We start from the raw sequence: 15393 nt of genomic DNA on the forward strand, positions 1-15393 counted from the left end.
TTCCATGTATATGTAGGTTTTTTGTTGATTTTGTTGTTATTGAAAACCAGCCTTAGTCCATGGTGATCTTATAGGATGCACAGGAGTATTTTGATCTTCTTGCATCTGTTGAAGCCCGTTTTGTAACCAACTATATGGTAAATTTTAGAGAAGGTGCTATAAGGTACTGAGTAGAAGGTATATTCTTTTGCCTTAGGATGAAATATTCTATAGATGTCTGTCAAATACATTTGTGTCATAACTTCTGTTAGTTTCACTCTGTCTTTTTTAAGTTTCTGCTTCCATGATTTGTCCATTGATGAGAGTGGGGAGTTGAAGTCTTCTACTATTATTGTGTATGGTGAGCTTTAGTAGGATTTCTTTTATGAATGTGGGTGCCCTTGTATTTGAAGCATACATGTTCAGGATTGAGAATTTGCTGTGATAGATTTTTCTGTGCTGAGTAAAAAGTATCCTTTATCTGTTTTGATAACTTTTGGTTGAAAATCTTTTTTATTCGATATGAGAATGGCTACTCCAGCTTGTTTCTTGGAACCATTTGCTTGAAAAGTTTTTTTCCCCAGGCTTTTACTCTGAGTTAATGTCTTTTTTGTCTCTGAGATGAGTTTATTGTATGCAATAAAATGCTGGATTCTGTTTATATATCCAGTCTGATAGTATATGTCTTTTTATTGGGAAATTGAGCCCATTGTTATTAAGAGATATTAAGGAACAGTGATTTTTGTTTCCTGTTATTTTTGTTGTTAGAGTTAGAATCATGTTTGTGTGCTTTTCTTCCCTTGGTTTTATTGCAAGAAGATTGCTTTCTTGATTTTCCTAGGGTTTTGTTTCTTTCTTTGTTTTGGAGCTTTCCATCTATTATTCTTTATGGGGATGGGTTTGTAGACAGATATTGTGTTAATTTAGTTTTGTCCTAAAATATCTTGGTTTCTCTGTGTGTGGTAATTAAGTTTTTTTTTCTGGATATAATAACTTAGGCTAGTATTTGTGTTCTCTCAAGGTTTTGTATTATATCTATCCAGAATCTTCTAACTTTAATAGTTTCTGTTGAGAAGTCTGGTGTAATTCTGATCAGTCTGCTTTTATATGTTATATGTCCTTTTTCCCTTACTGCATTTAGTATTCTTTTTTTGAACATTTGGTGTTTTGAATATTATGTGTCAGGAGGAGTTTGTATTCTGGTCCAATTTATTTGGACATCTTTAGGCTTCTTGTATGTTCATGGTCATCTCTCTCTCTCTCTCTCTCTCTCTCTCTCTCTCTCTCTCTCTCTCTCTTTTAGGTTAGGAAAGTTTTCTTCTATGATTTTGTTGAAGATATTTAGTGGGCCTTTTAATTGGGAGTCTTTTCCTCTATACCTATTATCCTTAGGTTTGGTCTTCTCATTGTGTCCTGGATATCCTGAATATTTTGGGTTAGAAGCTTTTTGATTTTTGTATTTTCTCTGACTGATGTGTCAATGTTTTCTAAGTTATATTCTGTCCCTGAGATCCTCTCTTCCATCTCTCATATTCTGATGGTGATACATTCTTCTATGACTCCTGATCTCTTTTCTAGAATTTTAATCTTTAGAATTGTCTTCTTATATGATTTCTTTATTTTTTCTATTTCTGTTTTCAATTTTTTTGTTTAGTTATGTTTTCTTGTAGCTGTTTAAGTTAATTTTGAGTTTTCTCTTTAATGGCTTCTACTTTTTTAAGTTTATTCTCCTGATTCTCCTGTAAGTCTTTAAGGAGGTTATTCTTGTGTTTCTTGGGGACCTCTGTCATCATCATGAAGTATGATTTTAAGTCGATATATTGTTTTTCTCATGTATTAGGATTTCCAATTCTTGCTGTGGTAAAAAAACTGGATTCTGATATTGCCAGGTTGCCTTGGTTTTTGTTGTTTAGGTTCTTGAGCTTCCCTCTTGCCATCTTATTATCTGAGATGTTAGGTGATCTTGTTGCCTCTGTCTCAAACTTGTCTTTCCTGTGGATTTGTGGGCCTGTGGGCTCATGAGGGATATTGCCCTGGGTGTTTGGCTCTCTGTAGACAGGCAATGAGTCCTGATAGTGGTGGCCCAGCTCTGTCTCTTAGGTAGAACAGATTGTTCCCAGTCAGCACCACACTACCTGCACCTCAAGAGTTCTCTGCTATCTCTCTGTGGATAGTCATTTGGGAGGAAGTGTGGGCTCTCTGGTGGGCTTAGTGGCAGAATGCTTCTGAGGCTCTTCAGGGTGTTCAGAACTCTGTGGGCAGGTCCTGACTCCTGATTAACTGATCTGGCTCTGAGAATAGAGAACTTATCCCACCAATTGTCCTTTGACCCACGAATGCATGCATGCTGCATATCCTCAGAAGAATCCCTTTGACAACTCATTTTACAACAGTTTCTTTGACAGGTCATGTGGTTTGTATAGTTTCCCACAAGGTTCAGTAATCATTTCTTTGGTAAATTCCAGTATTGATTTTACCATTACCAGCATTTTGAAGGGCAGATAGAAATATCTCCATGTTTTTTTTTTTTCCTTCAGACTTTTCTATTTCAATAACTTCTTAGAAAGGTTATACTGTTCTATGGTGAGCTATTTCATTTTAAAATTTTTATTTGTGTGTGTGTGTGTGTCTATGTGGGTATGTGTATGTGTGTGATGTTGTATGTACTTGTATATTCACAAGTGAACTTGAGGTTTTTTTTTTTTTTTTTTACCAGTTTCCACTTAATTCCTTGAGACAAGGTCTCTCATCAAACCTGGTGCTAGCCTGGCATCCAGGGAAGACCCAGTAATTGTGTTTCTACCACCTACAATGCTGGAGCTATTGAAGCATGCAAAGTCATGCTCAGCTTTTTTATTAGGTGTTGGGTATCTAAACTTAGTTCTTCATGCTTGTTCAGTAAGTACTCTTACCCAGTGAGCTTCCTCACAAATCTCAGCAGTATTTAATGGTACTCCAGTCACCTTTGGCTTATTCATTGTGCAAATAAATAGTGTCTTTAATTTTGATGACACAAATACTAGGTAACAATGGCTTCGTCTCAATGTCTACTTGAACTATATTGTCAATAATAATTGAATCTCCTTTCAAACTCTTAAATAGCAATGGTAAACACATGTATATTGATGTTTCTGACCAATTTTCATTCTTTCCTTTGATTCTGGACTATAGACTCAAAGTTTACATTAGATGTGAATTATATCAGTGAATTCAGATTTACTAGCTCATTTATATATTAATATTTGACTTTTTAATTTTTTCTAATTTTTACAAAGGATTTTTTAATTATACACTTTCTAGATGTAAGGCTTTTCCTAATGTCTCCTACTTCCTCATCTATATATTCTATCTTCAGCACAAACTACTAGTTGACCACCCTGTTTATCCATCCAGATTTGTAGTAACCCCCAAGTATTCTGGTATTCTGTAGAGAACCATGTATATTGTTTACACTGGTTTAAGCTAAATTCTATATATGGAAAAACAGCAAACAAAACCAAAAATATTTTTATTCTCCTTTTTCTCACTGCATAAAGTGAATACTTAGTTGTTAGTCGTTAAAGAAATAAATGTTATTATTTTAATGTTAGTAGGAATGAACAGTTAGCATCTTCAATGTCTAGACTATGGAAAAATGGCATTGCCTTAACCAAGGTTTATTTCATTTCTTTTCTCTCTCTCTCTCTCTTTTTCTGTTTTTTTGAGAGTGATTTTTCTCTGTGTTTTGCTTTGGATATCCTGGAACTTACTCAGTAGACATGGTTGACCCTAAATTCAAAGAGATCCACCTGCCTTGGTGTCCTGAGTTCTGGTATTTAAGCCATGTACCACCACCTACTGGCTATACAAGTTCATTTCTAATTTGCCTGTTAAAAAATAGTGTGACAGGGCCCATCCTAAGTGGAGGGGTGAGTTAACTTTTTCTGCGCACTGTCTACCTCAGGGGAGGCCCCTCAGAACTCTTACAGCACAAGTGGCAGGGTTGCCTGAGAGTGCACACTCCCAGCCTAAGGCCAGACCCAGCCCAGCTGCATCAGGACTGGGCTCTGCCTTCAGAATTCACAGCCTACCCAGAGAAACAAACACCCAAGAACAACCCTCCTCTGAAGACCACGAGCCCACAGACCCACCAGAGAGACAAGCTCCAGTAAGAGAAAACAAGATCACCTAACATCACATATAACAAAATGGCAAGAGACAAGCACAAGACTCTAAGAAATAGAAACCAAGACAACCTGGCAATAGCAGAACCTAGTTCTCTCACCACTGGAAATAGTGGATATCCTAACTCACCAGAAAAACCAGATTTAGACTAAATTCATACTTCATGATTAGGATGGAGATCTTTGAGAAGTGTATAAATAACACACTTAAAGAAGTAGAGGAAAGCCAAGAGAACACAGACAAACAAGTTGAAGCCCTTAAAGAGGAAACACCCACAAAGATTACTTAAAAAGCTAAAGCAAAGCACAAACAACCAGATGAAGGAACTGAAAACAGAAATAGAAACAACGAAGAAATCACAAAAGGAAACATCTCTGAAGTTGGAAAACCTAGGAAAGACATCAGGAGTCATAGATGCTAGCATCACCAACAGAATACAAGAGAGGGAGGAGAGATTCTCACGAGCAGAAGATACCATAGAAATCATTGACATACAGAGAAAATGCAAAAATCAGAAAGATTCTAACCCCAAACATCCAGGAAATCCAGGACATAATAAGAAGACCAAACCTAAGGAAAATAGGTGTACAAGAGAGCAAAGACTCCCAACTAAAAGGCCAAGTAAATATCTCCTACAAAATTATAGAAGCAAACTGCCCTAACCTACAAAAGGCACACACACACACACACACACACACACACACACAGAGAGAGAGAGAGAGAGAGAGAGAGAGAGACAGAGAGAAAAAGAGAGAGACAGAGAGAGAAAGAGACAGAGAGACAGAGAGAAACAGAGAGACAGAGAGAGACAGACAGACAGAGAGAGAGAAAGAGAGAGAGAGAGAGAGAGAGAGAGAGAGAGAGAGAGATGACCATGAACATAGAAGACGCCTATAGAACCCCAAATAGACTGGAACAGAAAAGAAATTCTCTCCAACCAATAATAGTCAAAACAACAAATGCTCAAAACAAAGAAGGAATATTAAAAGCAGTAAAAGAAAAAGGACAGGTAACATACAAAGCAGACCGATCAGAATTACACCAGACTTTTAAACAGAGACTATGAAAGCTAGAAGATCTTGGACTGAGATGATACAGACCCTAAGGGAACACGAGTTCCAGCCCAGGTGAGTATAGCTAGCAAAACTCTCAATCACCATGGATGGAGAAACCAAGATACTTCAGGACAATGCAAATTTACACAATTATCTGTACACAAACCCAGCCCTCCAAAGGATAATAGATGAAAAACTCTGCCAGAAAGAGGGAAACTTCAACCTAGGAAAATCAAGAAACTAATCCTCTTGCATCAAACACCAAAGAAGAAAAGCACACAAACATAACTCTACCTCTGACAAAAAAAAAAAAAAGCAGGAAACAACAATCACTATTCCCTGATATCCCTTAACATCAATAGACTCAATTTCCCAATAAAAAGACATAGACCATCAGACTGGATATGTAAACAGGATCCAGGATTTGTTGCATACAGGAAACTCATCTCAGCAACAAAGACAGGCACTACCTCAGAGAAAAAGGTTGGCAAAAAACTTTCCAAACAAATGGTCCCAAGAAATAAGCTGGAGTAGCTATCCTAATATCAAATAAAATATATTTTCAACCAAAAGTCTTCAAAAAAAAAATAAGGAAGGACACTTTTTATTCATCAAAGGAAAAATCTATCAAGATGAACTTTCAATTTTGAATATCTATGCTTCAAATACAAGGGAACTGAACTCATAAAAGAAGCCCTACTATAGCTCAAAGCATGTATTATACCATACACAATAATAATGGGAGACTTCAATACCCCACTCTCATCAATAGACAGATCATGGATGTAGAAACTAAACAGAGACACAGTGAAACAAACAGAAGTTACCAACCAAATGGATTTAAGAGACATCTATAAAATATTTCATCCTAAAACAATAGAATATATACCTTCTTCTCAGCACTTCATGGCGCCTTCTCCAAAACTGTCCACATCACTGGTCACAAAACTGGCCTAAACAAATACAAGAAGATTGAAATAATCTCATGCATTCTGTCAGATCACAATAAACTAAGGCTGGTCTTCAATAAGAACAAAAACAACAAAAAACCCACATACACATGGAATATAAACAATGCTCTACTCAATGATAGCTTGGTCAAGGAAGAAATAAAAAAGGAAATCAAAGAATTTTTAGAATTTAACAAAAATGAAGGTACAACATTTCCAAACTAATAGAATGCGATGAAAGCAGTTTTAAGAGGAAAAGTCATAACCCTCATTGCCTCCCAAAAGAAACTGGAGAGGGCACACACTAACAACTTAACAGCACAACTGGAAGCTCTAGAACAAAAATAAGCAGATACCCCTGAGAAGAGTAGATGGCAGGATATAATCAAACTCAGAGCTGAAATCAATCAAATAGAAACAAAAAGAACTGTACAAAGAATCAACAAAACCAAGAGCAGGTTCTTTGAGAAAGTCAACAAGATTGATAAACCCTTAGCCAAATTAACCAGAGGCCTCAGAGAGAGAGAGAGAGAGAGAGAGAGAGAGAGAGAGAGAGAGAGAGAGAGAGAGAGAGAGAGTATCCAAATTAACAAAATCAGAAATGAAACCGGAAACATAATAACAGAAACTGAGGAAATACAAGAAATCATCAAATCTTACTGCAAAGTCCTATACTTAACAAAACTAGAAAATCTACAGGAAATTGACATATTTCTACAGAGATACTAGATACCAAAATTAAATTAGGACCAGGATAAGATAAGATAAACTATCTAAATAATCCCATAACCCCAAAACCCCTAAAGAAATAGAAGCAGTCATCAAACCCCCCCCCCCAAAAAAAAGCCCAAGACCCAATGGGTTTAGTGCAGAAGATAGAATCCTAATACAGAGAATTGACACCCTTCACAATACCCACAAAGAATATCAAATACCTTGCTGTGACCCTTACCAAACAAGTAAAGAATCTGTACAACACAAACTTCAAGTCTCTGAAGAAGGAAATTAAAGAAGATCTCAGAAGATGGAAAGATTTTCCATGCTCATGGATTGGAAGGATCAACATTGTAAAAATGGCCATCTTGCCTAAGGTAATATACACTGTCAATGCAAGTCCCATCAAAATTTCAACTTAATTATTCATAGAGTTAGAAAGAGCAATCTGTAAATTCATTTGGAATAAAAAAACAAAAACAAACCCAGAATAGCAAAAATTATTCTCAACAATAAAAAACCCAAAACAAAACAATAACAAAAACAAAAACAAACAAACAAAACAAACAGAAACTTCTGGGGGAATTACCATCTCTGACCTCAAGCTGTATCACAGATCAGTTGTGCCTGGTATTGGTACAAGAGATAGGCAGGTTGACCAATGGAACAGAATTGAAGACCCAGAAATGAACCCACACAACTATGTTCACTTGATCTTTGACAGAGGTGCTAAAAATGTTCAATGGAAACAGGATAGCCTCTTCAACAAATGGTGCTGGTTCAACTGGCAGACAATAATCAGAAGAATGTAACACACTCCCTTATTGTCTCCTTGAACAAGCTCAAGCCCAAGTGGATCAAAGACCTCCACCTAAAACCAGGTACACTGAAACCAATAGAACAAAAATTGCAGAAGAACTTAGAACACATAGGCACTGGGGATCATTTACTGAACAGAACACTGGTGGCTTATTCTTTAAATAATTAATTGACCAATGGGACCTCATAAAACAGCAAAGCTTTTGTAAGGCCAAGGACACTGTTAAAGGGACAAAAAGGCAATCAGCTGAGAAGCAACTAAAGAAATGCTCAACATCCTTAGTCATCAGGGAAATGCAAATCAAAATAACCCTGTTTCCACCACACACCAGTCAGAATGTCTAAGACCAAAAACTCAGGTGATAGCAGTTGCTGGCAAGGATGTAGAGAAAGAGAAATACTTTTCCACTGATGGTGGGGTTGTAACCTGGTAAACACTCGGGAAATCAGTCTGGCGGTTCCTCAGAAAATTGGACATAGTACTTCCTCAGGGCTCAGATATACCCCAAAGTAGCTCCAATATCTAACAAGACACATGCTCAACAATGTTCACAGCAGCGTTATTTATAATAGCCAGAAGCTGGGAATAACCCAGATGTCCTTCAACAGAAGAATTGATTCAGAAATTGTGGTGCATATACAAAATGTAGCAGTACTCAGCCATTAGAAATAATGAGTTCATGAAGTTTCTAGGCAAATGAAGGGAAAATGAAGTTATCATCCTGAGTGAGGTAACCCAGTCACAAAGAACACTCATGGTATGTACTCACTGATAAGAGGATACTAGCCCCCTGCCCTCCCAAAACAAAGGTCAGAATATCCAAGCAACCATCCACAGAACTTTTGAAGCTCAAAAAGAAGGAAGACCAGAATTTGGATGCTTCAGTCATTCTTAGAAGGTAGAACAAAACAGGGGAGGAAATACAAGGTCAAATAGAGGAGCAGGGATTGAAGAAAAGATCTACAGAGACTGCCTACCTGGAGAACCGCCACATATGCAGCCATCAAACCTAAGCACTATTGCTGATGCCAAGAAGTGTTTACTGGCAGGAACTTAATATGGATGTCTCCTCAGAGGTTCTCCCAGGGTCAAATAGATACAGATGAGGATGCTTGCAACTGAACATCAGACTGAAAATGGGGACACCAATGAAAGGGCTAGAGAAAAGACTGAAAGAGCTGAAAGGTTTGCAACCTCATAGGAAGAACATCATCAACCAGCCAAGGCACTGAAGTGGAAATGGATATTGGGAGAGGGAGCACCGTCATGGAAGCAAGTTCAGGGGGAGGAGGAAGGGGAGTGTGTGTGGGGGGAGGGTATAACATTTGAAATGTAAATACAGAGAATATCCAATAAAGTTAGGAACAAATCATATGACTGATGCTTATTTAAAATATAAGCTGTATTTTATATAGCAAATATCTTGAATATATTTAGGGAATTTGTTGAAATTAATACCTTTATTATTTAGTTGCCTTGTAGTAGTCAGAATTAGTTTACAACAATCTCTTAGCAAATGCGTTTTTGTATTAACCTGAGTTTATTCAGACCTGTTTATACATAGTTGCAGTTCTTTTTGTTTTTCCAGTCTATTACACTTGAGCTAGTGTTGAGTGTTTGTTTTCTTCCAGATTGAAAATTCCATCCTGCAAGGATGGTCTGTGAGACAGAAGAGAAACAACTCAAAATAGCCTCAGGAAGTCTCTGAAACTGACAGGATTCATTAGACCCCACCCCCACCCGGCCAAGGAGTAATCAAAGACTATTGAGAGCCACTCTCAGACAAGTCAAGTTGCAAACAAGTCTCTAATATCAGCTCAGCTACCTTTAAAAAGTAGAAAGCAGCTTAGATGCCTGGAAGAGGTTTATGCCAACTGAATCATTTGGAAAAGACACTTTTCAACTTGTTTACCAGCCTGCAGCCTGTGTAGTGTGTTCCGGGTTTTTAGTTTGTGTGAGTTGTCACCCATACTAGGATGTTCTCTGGTGATGCAGCTGTCTTTATGTCATTTGAGTCACTGTCAGTAACCCCTCACCCATATTTCTGTAAGTAGCTACAGTAAAATTAATTGATTCACCAAGTTGGATGTTTGTGACATTCCTAACTTTGTGTTATAGACTCACAATCTGAAGTGAATAGACATGCATCTCCTTGCCCAGGAAAAGTCTTGTGACATAACAGCTGATTTTCTAATGTCATGGCTGCCATCTTTGAATATTTTTATCTGGATGAATGCCATTATCAAAGGGCAGTCCCATGGTATATGTGATTTTGTACATTGTATGCTATATAGCCCCTTGAATATCTTATCAACCACATGGGTTGAGTACCCTCACCCTTGGAAATGTTCAGTACATATCTTATAAAGATAAAGGAAGTCACCCAAAGTCGAAGCATACTCAATATAAGTTTTCACTCAACTGAAACTGAGTCATTGATATCACCCAGTAACTACTGGGTATTTTAAATTTCATTGAAAGGTACATTTTCTTTTTTCCCATTTTAATTAATTTTGCTTTGTGTTCATGAGACCAAATGGCTTTGATAGAAAGTGACACAGAGAATCCTCATACTTTGGTTTCCTGGGAAACCAGGCCAAGGAGAGTCATCTTTGAGAATGCTGGTTTCCCCTAATGAGGGCTGGTTATAAGAGTGTGAATGTCACTATGCAACCCATAATTCTCAGGAAATCATTATTTTTCTAAAAATTTTAATGCACTTTTGCAGATTCTCAGATTAGAATGCAATCAGCTATTCACTCACATTTAATTACTCCCGAGCCCTTCCGCATGCATATGCATGTGTGTGTATGTTTATCTGCCTGTGTTGGTACATATGATTATTTTTCCTTCCAGGGATATAAAAGTGCATGTACAGAGAATGATGTGTCGGGTATGACAGCTTCCAGCTAGAAAAGCATTTCCCGAGACATGAGCACTCAAGATTTTCAAGTTACAAACTGCCTTAAAATATCTTTAAATCCCAGCTGATTGTGTTTACCCATTGATGATGACAATCAGATTTTCGATGTTCATTCTGAATGCTCACACTCATGGACATCCTCAATTCTCTCTCCTCAAGCCTTTTTCTGAGCACATTTATCCATTTTATTTGTTTATTTTCCACACGTTATTTGACCCACATTTCTTAGTTATTCAACATGTTTTATGATTCAATAAGAAAACCTTTGGGAGTAGAGTTTTTCATTGTAAATATACAGCAAATTGTAATTTCCTTCAGACATTTGAAAGAGGCATTGAGTATGTTAATACTTTTTCTATATGTCTCAAATTTGATTTTAGTATAAAATGCATTGCTTAATGAGGAGATATTTTGCCATGTGTGTACCATTGTCAGATACTACTTGTTGATGATCATGGGCAGAAGGAGTGTGTGACCTAAATGTACTCTCTTACCAGGATTTTGTATGATGTAATCAGAGATCATAAATCACAAATATGAAAATATCACAAATATATAAACTCAAGGTCATCTTTTATCATAGAATGCATATGGGGAAGACTGAGTCAGAGTATAATTAGCCATTGTAGCTACAAACTGTTTTTAAATTAACAATGATAAAATTTATGATGAGAAAGCAGAATTTTAGCTATTTAAGTATCATTTGAATACTATTTGATGTGTATTAAGATGGCATTCTCAGGCACACTGGGCAATCTACACAATATGCCAGAGACCAATGAAGGGAGAAGTATAATTCTCCCAAGGCCATGTGACTATACACCTAGCATCATGTAAAAAATTCTGACTAAATTCTAAGTCAGTGAGAGGCATCTGGGCAAGACTAATGGATGACATAAAATATTAGATGCAGAAGTTTTGATACATGAAGAAAATGACAGCTGCCTACTTCCATGCTTCCAATTGTTTCTAACCCAACAGTAGAAGGAAAAGCAACACACAAAAATATGCCTTTCTCATAACTTAAATATCATCCAAACTTTAATAAAATTTTAAGTGAAAGAAAACAACAACCAGGTTCCCCTGGATATTTCCCTTGATAGACTCCATGGAAAGGGAACACATAGCTAGCCAGAAAAGATTACCATCAGTCAGAAATTAAAATTTGAAGATGGAAATGAATAAAATAAGGAATACATTTTAGAAGTCAACTAAACTTTAGGAAAACAAAGATAGAAATTATTTCAGATAAGAAAGTTCTCAGAAGGAGGCCAACTTCTTCAGTAAAAATGCTGACCACCAAACTTGAACACTTGGGTTATATCCCTTGTGCCCACTTTAAGGAAGTAGAGAATAGATTCTCCAAATGACTTCACTGTGTGAATAATATCTCTACTGCAATGCATATATGCATGTACATATCTATAATATCTATAATTTACTATCTATTTGTCTGTCTATCATCTATCTATCTATCTATCTATCTATCTATTTATCATCTATCTATCTATTTATCTATCTATCTATCTATCCATTGTCTGTCTATTTATCTTAATAGAAAAGAATACATCATAGCCTAGTGATATGTTAGATGGCTATTAAAAATCATTAATAATATTTACTATATACATGCAGAAGAAAATCATGTGCTCTAAACAGAAGGTTACTAACAGATATAAATATTGAGAACCTGTCTTTTCCAGCAATGCCATCAGGAGGTGGGGTTGTCCAAGATGTAGCAAAGTTTAAGGCCAAATGTGATTTGTTCTTGTTTTCTAGTTCATTCCCTTACAGTATATGAGGTCTTAGCTAGCAGGTGCTTTCTCTCATTCTAAAAGACGGACATCCCTATTCTTGTCTGTAGACTTCCCAGCTAATAGAGCTTTGAGAGGTGATAAATTTTGGTTGATTATAAGTGTTCTATCTCATGATATTTTCTTGTTGCAGGACAAAGCTACTAAGACAAGTATTCCCAAAAGTGCTTATGCAACATCCCTACAAAATGTCAAATCCCTGCCACTTCACCCTAAAAATCACCCTCCAACTATGAGATACTTTTATAAGAAAAATAAACACATACATACTTATCATAAAATTTGACATGTTTTTTAATGAGAAACATTGATAACTTCACTAAGTGCAGAAAGTATTGAAGGATATTCACCCTCTCCAAGTCTAGTCAACATCACCCTAACTTGCAATTAGGTGAAAAAAGGTATGGGCTACTGTTGGGCTGTGCTGTGTGAAACTGTCTCTGTCCTTCCTCATCTACTTAACCCATTCTCTGACTGGCTTAATACAAATCTGGTGACCAATTGGCTGAGTAGGAAGTAAAAGATGGAACTTTCTGGGAGGGAGAAAGGAACTCTGGAAGGGAAAGAAGGAAAGAGCTTTCTGTAAGGAGACAAGAGAGAAGATGGTTGTGATCACAGACCTGGTAGGCTTAGCTAGGCACATGGCTGGATAGTACTAGTTAGTCAGGTTAACTTAGATGAGCTAGTTGAGAGTTTGCTCAGCTAAGGCCTAAAGCTTTGAAATATTGAAAGGTTCTTGTGTGATTATTTGGGAAAAGGCACATTAAGAAATAATAGCCACTTTATCAATTTCCAGCACACACACACACACACACACACACACACACACACACATATATATATATATATGTCATAATAAGCATTTCATTTATAGATATAATACAGATAAGAAAGGAATGAAACTCTACTATACTAGGATAATAGAGAATCTAGGATAAATTCTCAGAACACCCTGATGTATTAATAGCACAAGTAATTTAAACACAATCATTCAGTTACATAAAATTTTAAGCTTACATACAGAAAAATGTTCTTTTTTTACTATGTACATTGTACCCAGAAAATCAAAAAATAAAAACCCTCATAGGAGACACAAAAGTAGATTTACATAAACTGAATAAATTTCAGTTCTCAGCTAAAAGAAGTCAAAAGTCTAAAAATATCAATTTTATGAATGCCATTTTAGAAACCTGACATGCATCCAGTCAAAATACCATGAAGAGATATTTATAAACTCAAATTAATATTAAAATTTATGTGACAAAATAAAAATGCAAAAATCTATCAGCTACATTTCTCCTTGTTGATCCAAATACTCAGTGAAGACAATGAAAAGAAGTAAGGGCTGATTTTGACTCACAGCTTTATGGGACAGTCCGTCATGGTCAGAAACCATGTGATGGTAACAATGACTCTCATTGTGGTCACAGGAGGATGAAGTAGATGGTGGTACTGTACCTGAAGTCAGAAGACAGAGCGAGAAGAATCCTGGTTCTCAGCTCATTCTTCCTCCCTCCCTCCCTCTCCCTCTTTCTCCCTCTCTCTCTCTCTCTCTCTCACTCTCTCTCTCTCTCCCTCTCTCTCTCTCTCTCCCTCCCTCCCTCACTCCCTCCCTCCCTCCCCCCCTCTGTTAAGTCTCAGATGTCAGCCCATGGGTTGGTATTTACCTTTAGGCCTCATCTTCTTATCTTCCCACTTCAGTTAATAGTTTTTTGCAGATACCATAGGTGTCTTTTCATGACCATTCTAAATACCATTCAAGTTGACAGTGGAGATTAAATGTTACATCTAATAAGTAAAAGACCACTGTGAAAGCAGCTCCATCAGGTATCCCAGACCTACTAGATAGTAAACAAACTCCATTCAGAAATGACAATTCAAACAAGGTGGTACTGGCATATAGGTAGATGAATGAGTTAATAAAGTGCTTTCAAACTCTTAAAACATGTTCAAGCAAATAGGAACATATGAAAGGTCAAGGTGGAATTTCCATGTGCTAGGGCAATGAGCTAATAAATAGGATGGGAAAGTAAGGAACTAGTGTGAGATGATGTGGCAGGTTCTTCACATCATTCCACATACAGGGAGAAATTCTAAATAGGTCACGGATAGGTCTATATATAAGCTATGTCACTCTGCAGTCACTAGAGACAAACACGAATTAATCACTTTTAGTCTCCAACTAGGGGAAAATGGCTATTTCTAAATTTCATATGAAATACCAAGAAAGATTAATAAATTAAGTAATATAAATTATATTTTCATGGGGAAAACACCACAGACAAGATAAAGAAATGATTGAAGATATAATTAAAATTATTATTGCCTTTAAAATTGAGAGGGAGGCATTAGCAAACATTGCATAAGATATCTATCTACATGTATATGTTTAAAAATTCTTTAAACATATAAATGTTTGCATATGCAAATGAGAGGAAACTTTGGACAAATTTCTTTCATACTGATAGATATGTACAAGTATAATGAGGCAGGAGAGATGGCACGGTGGTTAAAAGTACAGATTGCTTTTGCAGAGGACCCAAGTTCAGTTCCTGGCAACTACATGGTCACTCACAACTATCTTGATCTCCAGTTCCAGGGCATCTGAAGCCCTCTTCTGATTACAAACACCAGTCACACACCTGGCAAACACTCATACATTCAGATAAACCACACATACACATAAAAATAATAAGCAAATGAACAAACAAACCAACAACTAAATATATTGCTGAGGAAACAAAAGAACAAAACCTTTTGTATATCATGGGCGAGCTTAACAACAAGTAAGACATTTTTATGGGCACAAGGCCAATACGTAGAGTATGAATTTGGTTTTTGATCCAGTAATCTTATCACTAAGAGTTTTGTTTGCTGTAAAAGTACATTATAGAAATACAGCAATAAGAATGTAAAAAGGATTGCAACGATATGTATATAAATATAATATGGAAAAGAAAATACTAGAAGTCAA

This window comes from Micromys minutus (assembly GCF_963924665.1).
Source record: "Micromys minutus genome assembly, chromosome: 25".
Lineage (NCBI taxonomy): Eukaryota > Metazoa > Chordata > Mammalia > Rodentia > Muridae > Micromys > Micromys minutus.